Consider the following 20,310-nt stretch of genomic DNA (forward strand, 5'->3'; position numbering starts at 1 on the left):
AAATGCTTTTCAAAACCTATGTATTTTGTAGTATTTTCTGTATTCTGGTCATTTGTGGCTTAAGGAAAGCAACTGGCAAAATATAAAAAGTCAGATTCTTGTGGTGCTACTGCTTGTGCTTGTATTAATTCTCCAAATAAGTGCCTTTACATGACGTGTCCTACAATATCTTCAAAGGTGGCAGCGATGAGTGGCTTCTTCGTTCTAGTTTGGTCTATATTTCTAGACATGGGTGGACACTTGTGTCTGATAAGTCTTTGTTTATGGAATTAATGTAAGCAAGAGAAATGGCCTTTACATGTACAGAGACCTTTATGTGTGTTCCCTCTACTAGTGTGTGCGCGCATGTGTGTGTATGTATATATGTACATATGTATGTCTATATATATGTATGTACGTATGATGTGAATGGACATATGCTACCATGTGTGTGTGGATGCCAGAGGACAGTGGTTTTTTTTGGGGGGGGGTCATTTCTTGTTTTTTCTACTGTGCTGAGGCTGTGTCTCTCTTGTTGCTGCTGTTACAGTTGGTGCTCCAGGTTCTTTGGCCTCAGAACTTCTAGCTGATCCTTTGCCTCTGATCTCCATTTCCCCTCAGAGGGCACTGAGATTACAGATGGTTGCCCCACTGTGCTTGCCTTTGGGGGATGGACTTTCATAGCTGAGTTGTCTCACCAATAGGAATGTATAGGTTTTATACATTTGAGACCTAGTTTTCTTAGATTCACTTTTTATCTCTTTGCAGCTGCCCCAGAATTTATCCAATGCAATTAAGAAACTAAAACAAAAGCCGGGTATACCTTTAATCCTAGCACTGGGGAGGCAGAGGCAGGTAGATCATCACTGTGAGTTCAAGGCCAGCCTGGTCTACAAAGTGAGTTCAGGACAGCCAAGTCTACACAGAGAAACCCAGTCTTGAAAAACTGAAAGAGAGAGAGAGGGGGGGGGGGGAGAGAGAGAGAGAGAGAGAGAGAGAGAGAGAGAGAGAGAGAGAGAGAGAGAGAGAGAGAAACTAAAACAAGATTTAACATTAACGTCTTACATTGATATTAACATTATTTTCTTTGATAGGTAATAGTCCTATCTTATATTTAATAGTAAAGGCATATCAGATATCACAATTGCTTGACAACTCATGTGACAGGGCTAGGACACCACCACGTGGCAAAGATGTCATCAGAATAATTCTTATATGTAGGAAGAAACTTGAGTGGGGTTGGTGCAGGCCCACGTCACCCTATGAGGAGAGCCAGGTTTGGGGAATGCAGCAGAGTAGAGCAGAGGTGCCTTCAGTGGACACCCGTTCCCCTTTGCCCGTATTTGGTTTCACTAAAATTATCTGCACCTCTTTCTACAAGTTTAGTTTCTTTGATCACATGATGGATGCAGGATTCTCTAGGAGTCTGTCCCCTTCAGTTACTTAGTTTGAAGACAATTAAGCCTCCCCTCTTGTGGTCTAAGAGGAGTTCAGAAAACACTACATTCTTTTTCTTTTTTCTTTTCTTTTCTTTCTTTCTTTTTTTTTTTTTGAGACAGGGTTTCTCTGTGTAGCCTTGACTGTCCTGGACCCTGTTTGTAGACCAGGTTGGCCTCGAACTCACAGCCATTTGCCTGCCTCTGCCTCCCAAATGCTGGGATTAAAGGCGTGCACCACCACCCCCGGCAGAACAATGTACATTCTTTACTCTTGACTTGACCATCAATGGTGTGCTTCTAGATTGCTGGGAGGTGCAGGGGTTCAAACCACAGTCTGGGATGACTCTCTCTCTCTCTCTCTCTCTCTCTCTCTCTCTCTCTCTCCCCCCTTCTCTCTCTCTCTCTCTCTCTCACTGACTAGAGTTTCAACAAGACTGGCCATTAGACTCAAGGGAATATTATCTCTCTCCCAAGAACAGCTTTCCTGCCAAATTCTCATTATGCTAATTGATGCAAAATACTAAACACAGAAGCAGGGAACTCTATTGCCTGTTGGTGGGAAAGAGTCTATGTGAACCAAGAGAGGAATCATACGGATTTTTACCTGTAAGACCTCTTCATCATTCAGATGAGGAAACTGAGGCTTAGAGGTTAGCTGAAATATGACCAGGCTCTTGCCATGCCCTTGAGTGGTAGTGGGATCCATGGGTTTTGAACAGATGAAATTTTACTCTTTAAGCATCCTGAGTTAGGTGCATTTCAAGTCCCTGCCCATGCGGAGAATCTGTGAGCTTGGCTGAGTGCTACTGTTCGCAGTGTATCTTTTTACTGAAGGATTAGAAATCAAATCTTATGCTGACTTAGCATGGGCGAGCTTTGATCTTGCCCAAGGTCAATGTGAAATGCAGCCTCTATTGTAGAAAAGGAACAAGAAAATCCAGTATGAGGTTTCCAATATGTATTTACATACACGCTCTACAGCGTCACGTTTCCTGCTCTTTAGCTCCTGGTTCTTTTGAGTGATCTGTGTTTGCCTCTCCTTGGAGAGTTTGCTTTTTCTAAAATGGGTTTCAACTTCAGCCTACTTTAGTCAGTGAATAGTCAGTTCTTGTCTGGGTAGTCTATTTGCTGTTTCCCACACAGATCGTTATTGGTTGATGGGCTAATGAACTTGTTTCTTTAATTTGCACCACTCAGGATTGGACCAGGAGCCTCATACCTGCTAGATACGAACTTTACTGATGAGCTATGTTTCCAGCCATGTTGACTTTTTTTTTCTTTCTTTCCTGAGACTGCAGTATTTTTTTGATTTTTCAAAATCATTTACATTGCCCATTCAAAACTTTAAAATATTTCTTTGTGTGTGGGGGAAATGCATGTAAAAAGGCCAGAGGACAACTTGTAGCAATCTATTCTTTCTTTCCACTATGTGGATTGTGAGAACTGAACTCAGGCCCCCAGTTTTGGTCATGGGCACCTTTACCCTCTGGGCCTTCTGTCAGCCATGTATAATTCATTCTGTATTACATTTCCAAAGCAGCCTGAACACCAAAATGGTTCACAGTAATTATGGCAAGGCTTTAACTTGTTGTTTTGGCAAAGCAAGGTTACCACAAGAGTGTTGCACAGAGTGCAGAGTTCTTAAAGTCATAAAATTTCACTGTATTGATAGAGCTTTTGCCAAAACACAAAATGACAACAATTTTAGTTTAAAGACCCAATTGGCTTTCACTTGCAATCCTAGCCATGGGCAAGACTTCAGTTGGCTGTGTTCCCCGTAAGCTGGGAGGGATGTTGCCTTCCCAGGCAGCAAAGGGCTAAAGCCAGAAGAGACGAGAAACGTGGAACTGATTCCCTCCTTTCAGTTATTTTATATTGATTAAAGCAGAGAGAATTCCTTGTCAGCCAGGTTCAGAAAATCAGGCCTCCCTTCATAAGTTGTTATGAGCTTCTTGGGTTTGGAAACTGGCCTGTTTCAGAATTCAGTTTTATAGCATATCAGAAATATAGGGTACTCACAGATGAGTTGGCTTCAGCTGCTGGGCCAAGTAGGAAGTGAGTTCAAACACTGACCCCTGGCCTCAACAACTTTTCTTGGTGGTCTTTTTTCCTGGAATCAATTGTTTGGATTACCAGGTGTTGACTATCTCCATGTACGAGTTCTCTTTAAAATTTCTATTCCGATTTATGTGATAATGAGCCCATATACATTCATCTGTGAAATGGTCAGTGTTTGGGTCCATGCTCTTCAAAGGTCCTATATATTTACTTGCCAATAATGGACTTTTGAAAGGTACCTTTGGCTTGGCTCCCTCTCATCTCTATGGGAGGCTACTTAGCTCAGAGGGCCCATTCCCAGATTATTTTCTCCCTGCGTCTATCCCTTTAAGACAGAAAAGGAGGAAGGCTTAAAACCACCAGGCAATTCCCGGAGGGGGGGGGGGGAGGGTAACTTCTTTGTTGTGCTCCTTGACACTTCTGTTTTCAAGGCTAATTAGCTTTTCGTTAATTGGTTTAATTAGTTAATTGGTTTGCTGAACCTTTTTTCCTAGTGAGAATTCAAATGCAAACTCACACGTGGGCAGATTATTTGGCCTCTCTTGGGCTAACGACCAACCAAGAAGCGCATTGATTAAGTTAGAGAGTTTGTTTGGGGGGGATTTACAGCTTATTCTCTGGAGCATGCTTCTTGTCTCTATACAAGCAGAACGAATGCTGGCGCCTTTGCTGTGAGGGAACACCCAGAAACTGGAGATAGAGGTGTAAGTAGTATCTCAGCTGGACACAGCACCTGGGGAGGCCATGGGCCAAAAGTGCCTTCAGGAATTCCAGTTTGGACCAGTTACTATTCTTTCCGGAGTGAACCCTGAGTCCTCAATCCCTCATCAAACAAATGACTAAGAAGTAAAACAAGTGGAAAAGGAAAGGCGATCCTCTTTCTGAGTTATTAATGAATTTGCTCTATATTGCTGGTGGAATTAAAGGAAAGAGAAAAGTGAATTTGAATCACCAATGGGTCTTCACACTTCTGGACGGAGTCCTTAATCACGCCTCATCCTTTACAAAGGTCAGTTTTTTTTTTTCTCATATAGCTTTATCAGCGTTAGGTGGCATGCCTGGTTTGAGTTCTTTGTGACCACAGCTTGGAGACAGATTGCTCCCAGCTTCCTTCTGGGGAACCAGCTGTGTTTGCTCTGGATGGAGTATTGGCCTCCCCGCTTGCTTTCACTCACATAGTCCTAAGGAAGCCGCAAAGAGCAGCCACCTTCAGCTGGGGGTCTGGGCAAGCTGGCCTGTGCTGTTATGGAACGCTGTCTTGGCCTAAGTGCCTCTAGTTTCCGGGGCTCTCTCTTCAACCTTCAACTAGCAAGTTCTCCATCTCCTTTGCCAGGCCATCCTGAGCCTCTTCTCTGCGCATATTTGGAGAGCTTTGGGGACATCTCTTATTAAACATGTCTTTGAATGCACGTTATTCCATTTCATTTCAGCTTTATTGACCACTGTGGCTAACTGATCTTCATCTTACATAATACTGCTTTATGTACATAACAGCAGCTGCCCTTCTCTCAATTCTTTATATATTATTCTTAAAATTGTAATTAGGATGACAATGATGATGATGATGGTGGTGGTGGTGGTTGTTGTTGTTGTTGTTATTATTATTATTATTATTATTATTATTATTATTATTGTTTTTTTGAGACATGGTTTCTCTTGGCTGTTCTGGACTCATTTTGTAGACCACGCTGGGCTCAAACTCATAGGGATCCTCCTGCCTCTGCCTCTGAGTGCTGAGATTACAGGCATGCATAAAAGTATGGAAGTCATGTGACATTAGCGCCACTTGGTCTTTGGTTTCCCTTCTGACTCAGCTTTTATATAGCTTCCTACGAACCACACTTCAACTGTCTCTGTCCTTTCTATTTGAGGTTTGAAAGCCAAACATGAGACCAATATCCTGTTTTATACTGTGTGTGGAACTTTTGTTCCTAGTTCCCAAATGTCAGAGGCCTTTTTCTCTTTTACTAGGGAGATTCGGAGAGAAAGGCAGGTGACAACAATGTCTCAACTCATGTCTCAACAACTCATGACTCTATGTTTGTGAGCTTGCGGGATGGTAGAACTGTCTAGAACAATGTCCGTAGGATGAATAGCTTTATTGAGTGGGGTCTGCTTCTGTCTGCTTTTTATATAGGTGTGTTTATACAGCTTCTGAAACTCAGTAAGAAAACAGGGAGGGATTTGGCTACAGAGAAGCCAACAGTGAGTAAGTGAACAAAGACTGGTATTTGCGGGACAGTGCAGGAAGAGGACATGATGGACAGTTGGAGCAGGACACAGTGAGAGCAGAGGCTGCTGGGGTCAAGGGAAAGAAGCAGTTTTATATATAGCTCATTTCCTGTGGGTTGTGATTTATCTAGCCAAATAGCAGGGTGAAAATGACCAAAAACTCTCGTGTTGGTATTTTATCACACAACACAGTTAAGTACCAGGTATAACCATAGTGCTTTGTTGTAGCCCTATCACATCTTCAAGGGAGAAGATTTTGTGGTCTTTTTTTTTTCTTCCCTTATCTAATGTTAACATATTCTGTTAGGGTCAACTGTAATGTAACTTTAAATATTTACCTTGGAAATTGGTCCTTAAGGCTGAAACCAAGATCATGGGAAACTCCTGGTTTCGGCATTTGCAAAACTATCAGCGGAGAGATGATATTAATTTAGGTGACTGCCAGGACACTTCTAGCATTTTCCATTTTTCTCAACCTAAGTGCCCAGTACTCTACTTACTGTTAGAGAGACCAACTGCCCTTCTGTGGCCACTTGTGGCTGTAATGTGGGCACACTACATACCAGGTGCTGTTCTAACAAGTCAGTCTGTCACTAAGTCCTGCCTCTAAGACGCTTCCTCATGGAGACGTAGAAAGCTTAAAACAGCCCAAGGTCTTGGTCCTCTCTCTCTCTCTCTCTCTCTCTCTCTCTCTCTCTCTCTCTCTCTCTCTCTCTCTCTCTCACACACACACACACACACACACACCACACACACACCACATGCTTTAGTAAAGCAGATGCCAAAGGTTGGAATTGCAGGAGTCATTACCAAGAAGAAAGATGTTTTCTTTGCTTTCTCCAACGCGGAGTGAACTGAGGTTCAGTTGAGTTTGACTAGAGGCAGCGAGATCTGGTCTACGTGATGCTTTAGTCACGGGAGAGGGAAAAACACTGGATTCCCTAGACCACGTTAATGGCGGAGAGAATGGAGAGAAGATGGACGTCACAACCGATGAGGAGTCAAGGCTCATAGATGTAGTGATGACTGTAGTTAGGAATTCAGGCCTGGGTCACTGGGTCAGGAATGAGAGGAGTCTGGCTTGCTCCTCCCCTTGGCAAGTGCCATGACCCCTTTCCCAGTGGCCTGTATGTCCTCTATTAATACTTAAAGGGTGACTTTTACTCATGCAGATGTAAGGTTGGTGACATCTGCTGTATGCCCAGGAGCCGAGAAGCTGTGTGTATACTGTGGCTGGTGTTGGTGTCTCACTCACATCCTCCTTGTACGAGGGTAGAGCTGTCTCCAAATGTTGAGGCAGTAAAGTGACTCACACCAGTGTCACTCTCTGGTAAAGGCTCTTGACTCCCAGGAGCCAGCCTGTCTGAACTCATCTTACAGAGTCCAGTAAGCCCCTCCTCCACCCTCCTCCCACTGGTGTCAGCCTGTGAACCGACAGCTAGAAAAACACCCTCCTCACCATTAGGTGGTTTGATGACGGCAGAAAGGCCCCTTCACACACACTCTGAAGGCTGAGACCTGCCTTCCCTGGAGACTCTCCCCTCCCCTCCCCTTCCTCACTTCATACTGTCCCTCTTTTCTCACTCCCTTATACAAGCTGCAAATATTCCCTTGGATTCAGATGTTGAGGCCCCAGTACTCTGAGTGTGGCTGCTTTTGAGAGTTGATGAGGGTTCACGAGGCTGTTAACCTCATCCATCCTGCTATTTTTATAAGGAGAGGAGTCAGGACACGAGAGACACAGAGTGCACAGTGAGGATGGCTGTCTGTTAGCCAAGGAGAGAGTACTCAGGAGAAACTGGCCCAGCAGAGGACTGGGCCTTCCTTCCAGCCTACACTGCCATGAGGATAGATTCCTGACTTGTGGAACTGATCACCTTCTTGGGGCAGTTACTTGTCAGATACATTGCACATGAGAACCCTGGACTCAGCTTCGCAATCAAGGGAATTAATGTCCTCTTTTAGTCCTGTTCTGCAACTTGCTGCTGAAAGCATTTCTGAGGGTCTTATGTACAACCAGGCCCTAGATACCTAAGTTTTACACAGGATACCTAAGTAGGTAGTTTCATCTGAGAACATTGCTTTCCTTTTAGCAGTTGTTCAGCACTGTTTCCCCCCAAGAGTTATTTATCTTACTAATGTGTATGTGTGTGTCTATGTGAGTATACACTACACATGAGTATGGGTACCCAAAGAGGCCAAAGGGTCATCAGATACCCTGGAGCTGGAGTTATTTGTTGTGAATGGGTGCTAAGAAGTAAACCCTGGTCCTCTGTAAGAACAGTTAGTTCTCTTCAGGCTACCAAGATGTGACTTGATAGCCTATGGCCATAAAGTGGGGGAGGAGGTCACCCTCAGTCATAGACCTAGGGGAGGGGAATAGGGTGAAAGTGGGAGGGAGGAACGGGAGGATACAAGTGATGGGATAACAATTGAGCTGTAATCTGATTAACTTAATTAAAAAAAAATAGCTAGTGCTCTTAACCACTGAGCCACTGCTCCAACATTCTGCATTAAAGGTATCTAAATTAAAAGATGCTCCAGTGTACACATAAGTTAATTTTGGTCTGTTAGAACAAAGTGCAAGTTTTTAATCTTGATTTCAAATGCCTTGTGTGTGGTGATATTCCATGTGGCTTTGAAACACACAGGTGTGGGAATGGAGTGCCCAGGCCCCAGTTCTATTCAACCAGCTGGGTGATTTTAGACCTTTCCTACACTCAGCTTCAAGGTTGCTTTACCTCTCCCCTAACTAAAACAAAACAAAACAAAACAAAACAAAACAAAACAAAACAGGAGTCGAAAACACTCCATGCACTCTGTCTCCCTTTAAATATGTGAGTGTTCTGACAAGCCTGCAGACTTCAGGTGAAGGTGTTGTTCAGTGCTACAGGCTTCGTGTCAGTAGTCTCACGTCTGCAGTTTGCATATGTGCCAACCCCACCCCACCCCACCCCCAGACACCAATTCTCATTTGTGAACTTCGACTCCCTTTACCGGTCTGTCTTCAGCTCCCCCAGCAGGCTGGACGTGTCAAATAAACCTCTCCAGACAGATCTGGAGCCTGGCTCAGCCGCATTTATTGAAAGCCCATTATGTCCTGTTTACTCATTCTGCAATCGGAGCCTGTGTCATTCTGATACACTAATGGGAAAGTTTTGGCCAAAGAGCAGTCGATTGTTCAGCTCGGTCCTGTCTCATGATATTGAGTGCTTATCCACATCTGAAACATTTGTCCTCTGGCAGCCCTTAACCTTGAGAGTGGGAGTGTGTGTGTGTGTGTGTGTGTGTGTGTGTGTGTGTGTGTGTGTGTGTGTGTGTGTGATTGTGTGTGTCAGGTGTTGGGAAGGGTAGGTATTAATTTTATGAGCTTGGAACACTGGTTAACCTGTTTTCAAAGGACTGGCCAAATAACAAAACGTGTGGTTTATTTTCTTCAGCCTCCACTACCAGCAAACTGACTGAAGGATAAGAAATGCCTGATAAATAGCCAAAGCACTATGAATGTAATATAAATATAATTCCTGATTGAATCATGGTTCTTCTTGCTGTATATACTTTATTTTATATATGTGTAATAATATAAATGTATATGTAAAAAAAGGAAAAACATTATATATATGTGTGTATGTATATATATATATACATATAAAGAAATGCCTGACACACTGCAGGGTAGCAGTCTTCTGCCTTCGCCAGACAGAGCCAGTTCCCTTCCTATGTAAGAGCTGTCCAACAACCCCCACTCAGATACGGAAATGTGGATTTGATGGAGAAGCGGTGTGAGTGTTTTCCATGCCCAGAGGTCCTGGAGAAAGCAGACAGAATTTTTAAAAGGAAGAGACAGTGTGCCAGAGATCAATACTTCCTGAAAGGGAAGCCTCTGGAAGCGTCTTTGTCTATGCCTGCTGTACTGAACTGTGCCTTGGCACATAGTAGGCTGTGAGTAAATAAGGGGGTGAGTAGTGAGATGTGGCTTTGAGTTCAAATTCAGCTTCTCAAGCCAGTCAGCTGAACGCTGTTAATCCCACATCTTATAATTGTCTCCCCAACAAGACTGTACCAAAGGGTACAGATAGCTTTGTGGGTCTTATTTAAAACCATCACCTGGGCAGCCTTAGGTACAGAGTTATATGCTTCCAGGGAGAAGAAACAACGCACTCTTCATCTTGCTAAAGGGCCTTGAGATCCAGAATCCACAGTCAATGGGAAATCATTTGCCACCTGCCTTCTGCTGTATCCAGCCTCCCCAAACCAGAGTACCCATTCCTATGGGTATTGATTGGTAAGCGCCACAAGAGAACTTTGTGGAATGGTAAATGGTTTTAAAACTTGTTCTGGGCGGTGGTTGAAGATTATCAAACCTAGCTGAGTGATGGACATCGGTGCATTTTATGATCTTCAACTGGGCCTCAGTTAGTGGACAACACCAGCTTCTATCTCAACATCTCTGTCCCCTTCTAATCTTGATTTTCAGTGACATGGTCCCAGTGCTCTGTGTGTTCTTCAGCACACCAGTACTGACAGAGGACACAGAGGATAGAGGAACAAACCTGTAACAGTCTATGGACCTGAGTGGGCAGAATAAATGCTATCTCCCCAAAAATGTATAGACGTTCACTTTGCTTGAAGTCATGGACTTTGCCAGGAATCTGAGGCACAGATGAATCAAGACAGCTTTCTGAAGGCCACAGTCATCCAGTGGTGGCTCCAGAGACCACTGAGCCCTCACCTGCTTCCTGTATCTAAGCCCCACTTCCTCTCAGTACTGGAGTCAACCTTCCACTCCCTCATGCATCGCCTGTAGGAACTAGTTACTGTGCGTTGTAGCTTCCCTGACTAGAAGATGACACAATATTGACCTGTGGTTGAGACCACATGAGTTAACATGTACGAATCCTTTTTATTCCTAGTCTTCCATAGTTCCTTTGCATGTTGAGGATCTTCACATGTTTATTCATAAGCCTACTAGGTAATGAGTCAGCTCTTTAAATAAACATTTATCTTTGTGAGAATTAATAATCCTAACTATGTAAGTAGAATTTTACAAATTTGCTAAAGCCCCTCTTTACATCCTCAGCAAACTTTTGATCTAGCAAGAAGAAGAAAAAAATCTCATAAACATGACAAACTACACTATATAGCAAAGCAACCAGATGTTTTGTAAAAGAGAAAATATATGTATGGCAAGGTACAAATCTTTAAACTTATAGTAGACTTTCCTTCATAGCTGGCAAATGCTCTTATTTTGATGTGGCCACTTAAGAACCTCTCAAAATAAAAATGACTATGTTTTTGCAACATCATGAATTCTGTGAAGAAACAATAATTGCTCTCTGTGTCATATAGCACATTAGAGGAAGTTCCGATACCCCTAATGTTAGACTCTTGTCTGCTCCATCAGATGACCTTGAAGACATTACAGTACTGGGAACCTTACATTTACAGGATTCAAATGCAGGGTCCACTTGAACTAGTGAGATGTTTATTCAGGCGCTTCATCCCCTCAGAACCCCCCTTCCTTCTGCTCTGTACTACTATGTTCCTTCCAGCGCATGGATAGTAGCCCAGGCAACAGTTCCCAAGAGGACTAACCAGGCAAGCACAGGCAACAATGATAGAGGGGGAGAAAAAGTCAAACCCAAACCCAAACCCAAACAGAAGGTTTTGTAGACTTTCCAGAGGGAAAGCATGCAGTCAAGAATAGAGTGATGGATGGAGCCGCTGTCCTGGCTTCCATCTTGTCAGCCCTAGGGTTTGCCAAGAAGCAATCAGAACACAAGAGGCCAGGGCTCTCTGCTCTGTGTGGATGCTTTCCCTGCAGAGAACGTCACAGAGTGCCATCTCCAGCATCCCTGCTGTGGGTGGCAGCTGGGGATCTGCCCTTGCGCTGTGACCTAGTTTCATGCATCAGGTTGTGGCTGATGAAGGGCTCCACATTCCTGCAGCAGGCGGTTCCATGGCTGCTGGTTTTCACGTCAGGAGAGAGCCAAGAGGCTCTGAGAAAGAGCTCTTCGCACACAGGGCCACACAAAACAAACACGAGCAGCAAATCCCCACTAAGTCAGGCCAAGCTGAAAAACAAACCCTGACATTTCTCATTTAGGCGGGACTGAACTTGACTGAGATACTCGAATGTTTCCTTGGAAATATCAAACATCAGAGAGAACGCTGTTCCTTCTGAGCCCATCTCTCAAGCTTTGTGCCTCTGGCGGGGAGGACCTCCTGAATTTATAGTCTTGTGGTTATGCTTAAAAAGTCACATCCTGCAGATGCTGGTCCAGACTATTTAGTTTTAAGCATAAACTAATCACATAGGGAGAGAATTTGGTAAAGTGCTCTACATTTTCTGGAAGACCTAATACGTGTTGAGCTGTCATAGCACAAACTCGGTCTCAGTCCTACATGATCCCAAGAAGTTATTCTCCAAGACACTTTTTATTTATTCATTGTATGTCACAATAGCAACGAAACAGTATTTGCTAAGGGGTATAGATCAGAGCCACATAATAACAGACTAGGGCCTCAGAGCCCAGATTTTCACGTCCCAATCTGGTGGTGTCCCTGCTTTTGGTTTTAGCAGCTGTGCATTTTAACCTAATCATGCTTGGCTTTTGGCCAATCTCAAGCCCATCGGAAGGCTTGTGTTATCATATGACCAACAAAGTGAAGGTGGTACTTAGGGGGAACCTGTAACGGCCCCCCTATATTAATTGGACCCACACTCCAACTGACTTTTCTTCTGCCTTGTCATTGCCCAAGCAGGAGACAAAGAGGCTTGTGTATTGCAACCTTCTCACAAAACTGACTATATGTCAAGGACCTGTGAATTCCAGTTCCTTTCTAACAAACTTTAGGTCATGAAGACTCATTGGTATGTTTTACTTAGACCAATTCTCCTTTGTGTCTGGCTCATCTCCACTTTGCCATACAACCAAGGATGATCTTGAACTTCTGATCTTCCCCCCTCTATGTCCACAGTGCTGAGATTACAGGTTGGGCCACCATCCCTGACCTTATGCAGTGCTGAGAGGAATTAAACCCATAGCTTGAGGGGAACCACACAGGCACGCTCCACCAGCTGATGAACTGGCTGATAGTTGGCTGTACTTTACAGATTACAATGACTGTTTTCAACCAAACCCTGTCCCCACTGAATCCACGAGAAAACTTGGGGCTTTAACTGGGATTGGTAACACACCTTTGTAATCCCAGCAGTTTAGGGGGGGATTTGGGAACCTGAGACAGAAGAATCAAGGGAATCTGAGGCCATGTTGCATTATACAGTGAATTCTGTATTTCATGAGCTCCTGTCTCAAACCCAAACAAAGCTATTGAGGGAGGGGATTGATGAAACAACAAAACCCTAGGTGCCATCTGGGATTTTTCATCTGCCCACGCTTTGCTAAGCTTCAGTAGAATTGAGGATGGTCTGTAAATGGGCAAGGAGTCAGAGAACAAACGGCAGCTTATGGCTGCTATGGTGCACGTCAAGGCTCTCTTGGCTATTGTATGTAATAAAATAATAGAGGATTGGGACCCGAGTTTAAGGGGCAGGGCGCATTGGTACAGGCAGAGCCCTAGGCAGGATTGAGAAGTCATTGGCCAATGCTGAAAACAAAACCCAGACGTGTACTACAAGGTCTAAGGGTGCCTCTTCCTTGTTAGCACTCCAGAAATATGACTCTCAAAACTTTTTCTTTTTTTCCTAATTTGAAGGCAGAGTAATCTGCATCCCTGGATATAGTCTAGGATAGCCTTGAGCTTCCTGTCTCTACCTCTTTTTTTTTCTTTTTTTAAAAAATTAATTTATTCGTATTACATCTCGATTGTTAGCCCTTCCTCTGTTTCCTCCCATTCTTCCCTCCCTCCCATTTCCCCCCTTCTCCCCTCCCCTGTGTCTGTGATTGAGGGAGACCTCCTCCCCCTATATATGCTCTTAGAATATCGAGTCTCTTCTTGGTAACTTGCTATCCCTCCTCTGAGTGCCGTCAGGCCTCCCCATCCAGGAGACGTGGTCAGAAAAGGGGCAACAGAGTTCGTGTGAGAGTCAGATCTCACTCTCCACTCAACGGTGGGGAATATCATGTTCGTTGGCTAGGTCTTGGTAGGGGTTCGAAGTTTACTGCCTATATTCTCCTTGGCTGGTGCCTTAGTTTGAGGAGGACCCCAGGACCCAGATCTGCCTGTCATAAAGTTCTTCTTGTAGATTTCCAGGAGATTCCATCTTACACCCATCAGAATGGCTAAGATCAAAAACTCAAATGACACCACATGTTGGCGAGGATGTGGAAAGAGAGGAACACTCCTTCATTGCTGGTGGGAATGCAAACTAGTACAACCACTTTGGAAAGCTATCTTGTGCTTTCGAATAGAGCTTCCTCAAGACCCAGCTATCCCACTCCTTGGAATATACCCAGAAAATGCCCTACCACACAACAGGGACATATGCTCAACCATGTTCATAGCTGCTTTATATATAATAGCCAGAACATGGAAACAGCCTAAGTGTCCCTCAGTAGAAGAATGGACTAAGAAACTGTGGTACATTTACACTATGGAATACTACTCAGCTAATAAAAACAAGGAACTCCCAAAATTTGTGGACAAATGGATTGATCTAGAAATTATTATAAAGAGTGAGTTCACCCAGAAGCAAATAGAGACAAACGGTATATACTCACTTCTATCAAAACACTAGCCCAAGGGATACGTACCATGAAAAACTTTACTTACCAGGAAAGTGGGTCAGAGGAGAGGACATCCTATTGAGACTTTAGGCGAGAGTAGCATGGAAGAATTTACCTCTTTTTTTTAAATGTCAACCAATTTATTTAATTATGTAATTTTAATAGTTTTTATTTAGTAAGAAAGCAATTACAGTCAATGTGTTTGCCTTCTTCTGATTTTCTTTGCATAGTTCTGAGTTTCTAGAAGGTAAGAAATAAATGGTTCTTTTTCTTTTTTTCTTTTTTAAAATATATTTTATTAATTTATTCATATTACATCTCAATGGTTATCCAATCCCTTGTATCCTCTCATTCCTCCCTCCCTCCCATTTTCCCCTTACTCCCCTCCCCTATGACTGTGACTGAGGGGGACTTCCTCTCCCTGTATATGCTCATAGGGTATCAAGTCTCTTTTGGTAGCCTGCTATTCTTCCTCTGAGTGCCACCAGGCCTCCCCATTAAGGGGACATGGTCAAATATGGGGCACCAGAGTTCATGTGAAAGTCAGTCCCTACTCTCCACTCAACTGTGGAGAATGTCCTGTCCATTGGCTAGATATGGGTAGGGGTTCAAAATTTACTGCACATATTGTCCTTGGCTGGTGTCATAGTTTGAGCAGAACCCTTGGGCCCAGATTTACCCATAATAATGTTCTTCTTGTAGGTTTCTAGGACCCTCTGGATCCTTCTATTTCCCCATTCTCCTATGCTTCTCTCACCTAGAGTCCCAATAGGATGCTCTCCCCTCTGCTGTCTCTACTTCTTAAGTGTTGGGTGCAGTGTGCACCTCCATGCCCATTTTTTTATGATGCTGGAGATGGAAGTCAGGACTCCATGCATGCTAGGCAAGCAAACTGATACATCTCCTGCCTCCAGACTTTCTTTTCCTAAAACTAAGTCACATCTCAGGACGAATATGAGTCTTTCTCCTTAAAGGTTGTAACAAAATAGTCTGATGCCAGTAAACAGAGATGGGTGTGGGCAGAGGTGGGCTTGGGAAAGTTTCATTCTGTAGCCTGAGAGAATTATCTTAAATAATAAATAAGGAGCTAACGTCTGCAGAACTCTTACTGAACTGCACAATATGCGGATCTATATATTAATAACAAAACTGGCAGTAATAAAGATGACACTTGGCTCTACTTTACCTACCAACTGGGGAAAGAAATTGTGTGCATGCTTTTAAAGTGTGGCTGGTTTCCATCACAGAGGATGCCAAAATTAAAAAAAGAAAAAAGAAAAAAAAGAAAAAAGAAAAAAGAAACCAACTTGGAAGCATATATTGGATAGTGACCAACCAATTTCACATTTTACAAACTGTGTGCGCAGCCAGATATTACTGATGGCAAGATACCCAGTGCTTGGTTTCCAATTCATTTTTTCCCTGTAAAAGATGAATTTGAACTCAAAGATCGCAATGGGTTATTTCACTGAGACTAAAATAAGCCCTCTTGTGGCCAGTTCAAAACCTACAAATTGCATTTCTTTGTGTACTCTCAGGGGTCAGTTTTCTCTAGGCTAGCACTTTAAGCGTTAATATTGATTTTCACCAATGTTTTACCATCAGGAAAGTGACAAAACATACAAAGCAATGTTTTCACATGTGCCCTGGAAGAACTGAGTCCCTCACAGAAACATAGGCGTGTAAGCTGCAGTTTTAATAAAAGGCAGCTAGCTGGTGGATCTATGTATATGTGCCCTAACTGTCCCTTTCTGTAAGGTTTTAAAATTACATGTTGGATCACTGCACAATAAGTATACTACTTGGCTCCTGAAGGCTGTGATACACACTTTGTGGATTGAGGCAGACGCATCCTGTAGCTGCAGAGGAGGGTTCTCAAACCCGAACTGCTTTGCTTCTGACAAAGTCCATCTTTTCTTCCTACACCCCTGCACTGGCCCTGAATTCATAGACAGATGATTGGCCAACTTACTTTCCCCTTTGCCTTCTGAGGAGCCTGGTCTTGGAGTCCCATTGGAATTGCTTCTTGTAGGGCCTGGATCTTCTAGACAGCTCTTACTTTTCCTAAAGAGCCTTTCTTTGTGAACATATTTTGTTCCTTCGTAAAGTGAAAGAATGACGGAGTCATAGGAGGCTGCAAGAAACCAAAAGAAAAGATGAATAGAGAAGCCACTTCCCTTTGCTCTGAGTGTTCTCAGGGTTATACATTGCACCGTCAATACACAGTCACAACTAGCATGTTGACATTAGTACAACCCACAAGACTGGTGTGCTGGCTCATTTTATGTCAACGTAACACAAGCTAGAATCACCGGAGAGGAGGGAGCCTCGACTGAGAAAAGGCCCCCGTAAGATCTGGCTATTGGTATGCCTGTAGGACATTTTCTTAATTAATGGTTGATGGGGGAGGGCCCAGCCCATTGTGAGTGGTGCCATCCCTGGGCTGAGGGTCCTGGGTTCTATAAGAAAGCAGACTGAGCAAGCCAAGGGGAGCAAGCTAGTAAGCAGCACCTCTTTATGGCCTCTGCATCAGCTGCTGTCTCCAGAATCTGGCCCTGCTTCAGTTCCTGTCCTGAATTATTTTAATGATGATCTACAATGCGGAAGTGTAAGCCAAATAAACCCTTTCCTCCGTCCCCGCGTTGCTTTGGTCATGGTGGTTCATCAGAGCTATAATCACCCTAAGTAAGACAACCATGTTCGCCTTTCACCACAGTACATGTACTCATCTGTGTGCTTGTGAGTGTAAGGCATTCTATGCGATGTTATCACACAGATGTGCTCATCTCATGTCAACTAAGTCTATACACAATTGTGTCAGTATTGCCAGGCTGTCCCATGCTTCCACTCTGTACACACACCGCTATCCCCTACCACACCTGAGCACATGGCAATCACTGATGTGTTTTTCTCCTTCTAATTTTAAATGTGTTGTACAAAAACTTTTTGAGATGAACTTGCTTTTACCCATAATTCCTTTGACCTATTTGAGTTGCTCAGTAGCTCAAAACAGTTCTTTCTGTTTTGTTGCCGTGTTCATGATGTGGATTTTCCATTCACTCTCTGAATGACATTTGGGTTGCTTCTAGTGGTTGGCTGTTACGAATAAAATCTGCTATGAACATTCTTGTACATGTTTTCCCTACGTGCTACTGGAAGAACTCAAAGACCCAGTAATGCTTTTTTCCCCCCTTCAGCTGGAAGCCATATTACATAATCTCACATGAGCTCCTTCAGGAGCTCCTCATGGGTCTGCCCTCTTGACGCTTCTGATACTTTATTAGAGCAATAATTATCAGTGAGTGTTGTGGATTAAGTCTTGTTAATGAACCAGGGACTTCCAGCTTTTGTCATTGTCCCCATTCCCAAAAGGCACCTTAGGACCAGTGGTTTTCTTTGTTTCTTTCTTTTCCAATATTTTTTTACATTTTATTTTTGTATATATACATTTATATCATTACACATATACACAATAGATTACCTATGGCAAGAAGAACTGTGACACAATCAGGAATTATATAAATGCTACTTGCTATTTGTATTTGACAGCCTTGAAGAAGACATCTTTCCTATCTTGGTGCATTTAAATTTCTGAATATAAATGATTCTCCATCACATATTGTCATTATCAACTTAGATCACCTATCTAGACCTAAAAACATCTTATCCCCTAAACAACTAAGCTTCATTGTGAAACTAAGCTACCTGGTCTTCAACTCCCTCAGAGACTTGAGAAGGAGTAAACTTGATTACCTGAGTATGCCGGGAGTGCAGGTTAGTAGCTTTCCAAATGAAAAGATGACAGAGACAGTTTTCTACCTGAAGAGTCACCCAAAACTCTCTGTAACGTTGGAGCATCTTCTTCAGCCTTCTGGCCCAATATATCTGACAGACAAGGACCAGTGGTTTCCTAAGAGTTTAGGAGTGTTCTGACATGGGGACCGCTGGCCACATGTAGTGCATGAACCTGCAGGACTTGGGGATGTGCTGTCCCTGTAACATGCATTCAGGCAGGAGGGTTTATTATTATTTTTTAAAGGCTGTAATGACAGAAACAGTGTAAGATATGTCAATGGACTTTTGTGTTGGTTGTACATGGAAATGATTAAACTTTTTGTATACACTGGATAAAATAAAGTATGCTATTAAAATTATTATTGGGGGCAGGCAGCAAGTTATGCCTATAGGTAAAATCCCTTGCCTGTCCACTTGATCACCTGAGTTTGATTTCTAGGGCCTGCATGTTGGGAGGAGAGAACTGACCCCTTCCGGTTGCCCTGTGGCCTCTCCACTCATGCTGTAACACACACAAAGCCCCTAAATAATTTTTTAAAAACCATAAATTGCTGTCTTATATACCCTGAGCACCCCCTCTACCACTGAGATATACTCTAGTCCTGTTATTTATTTTATAAATATGACTAATAGAAAATATGAAACTAGGTATGTAGTTTAAATTATGTTTCTATGATATGGTAATGTCGGGTTGGCTAAACAGCATCCTCAGCATCGTGCTGTGAGCACCGTGTGAGAGGTGAGGCGACCTGTTGATTCTGGTTTTACTCCAGAGACTCCTAACTGGCTTTGTACCACTCTCATGGTCTTAGTCTATTTTCTGTTGCCATAATGAAATACCCAAGACTGGATGATTTACCAAGAACAAAAATTCATCCTTGCACAGTTTTGCCGTTTGCAAAGACTGAGATCAAAGTGCCAGGAAATCAGGGTCCATTTTCTGTATGTCTGAGGTGAGTGATTGACTGTGACATCCCCAAGAGGGAAAGTGTGTGTGTCTTCTATGGCAAGAGAGCACAAGCAAGCAAATACACTCCCACACATCCTCTGTAGAGTAACATCACTCCATCATTAAATAGATCAGAAATAACTCCGTTGGCATAATCTAAACACATCCATTAGGCCTTGTGTCTCAACACCATAGCCACAGAGGGTTTCAATATATTCTTTGAACAGGACAAAGAAACACAAAAACTACAGCTTCAATCATGACTTTGTCTTGAGCTTGTGAAGCCAGGAAGAGATCTCAGGGCCTCTCTGCATGGAACCAAACAGACATTGCTGGATAATGGGGTCCATTACAAGGAGTCAGAAATGCTTTGCACTGTGTCTCTTGAATGTCTTTGACAACCTCCAGGACTCCCCCCTTCCTTCTTTCCTTCCTTCCTTCCTTCCTTCCTTCCTTCTTCCCTTCCTTTTCAATTAGGACAGATATGCTTAAACTATCTTCCATATCCTATTTTTATGCCAGATCTTTTGTTCAGTCTTAAAAGTCACACTAAAAATTGCATTTTAAAGACTATTTCACAATTTGCGTTATGCTCATAGATACCAGTGATGGTGGCTAATACATCCAGTATTGTTCTTACATTTTAAAGACTATTTCAGAATTTGTATTATGTCTCATAGACACCAGTGATGGTGGCTAATACATCCAGTGTTGTCCTAAATGCTACACTATGGGAACTATCATTTAACTCTTTCATCAACCCAATGAGACAGCCATTAGCCAGGCCCTATATAGAGATGAGCACTTGCTCTGCTAAATGATGTATCTTGGATGATACCATCCAATGCTTGCCAAAACCCAGTGAGGTTCATATTAACAGAAGTTCTGTACAATGCCCCAGATGTCGGAGCACAAAAGGTACAAGGAAGAAATACAGCCTTTGACATCCAGCTCTTGAATTCTTGATATTGAACCATAACTGTGATGGCTGCCTTGTCATATGAGCCCTCTGTTCATGCTGGCAGTTTTCTTCAAAGATTTAGTGTCTATATTTTGTTTAGAAACTTGTCTCTGTAAATCCCACAAAGCAGAACCATTTACAGACTCTTAGAATGTGTGCCTGGGGACTGTGGGTTTTCCTTTCATTCAAGTCAGGGTGTATCCCTCC

General features: G+C 43.1%; 1 long non-coding RNA gene across 1 annotated transcript in view; it reads right to left on the reverse strand.

The window, feature by feature from the left end:
• Positions 1-16,284: 16,284 nt before the first annotated feature.
• LOC311597400 overlaps positions 16,285-20,310 on the reverse strand; it is an 81,093-nt gene continuing 77,067 nt past the window's right edge. Inside the window, exon 5 of the long non-coding RNA XR_014779214.1 lies at positions 16,285-16,532. This is a non-coding gene — a long non-coding RNA (uncharacterized lncRNA). The remainder of the gene's footprint in view (positions 16,533-20,310) is intronic.

This window comes from Acomys minous (genome assembly GCF_964271855.1).
Source record: "Acomys minous genome assembly, chromosome: 5".
NCBI lineage: Eukaryota > Metazoa > Chordata > Mammalia > Rodentia > Muridae > Acomys > Acomys minous.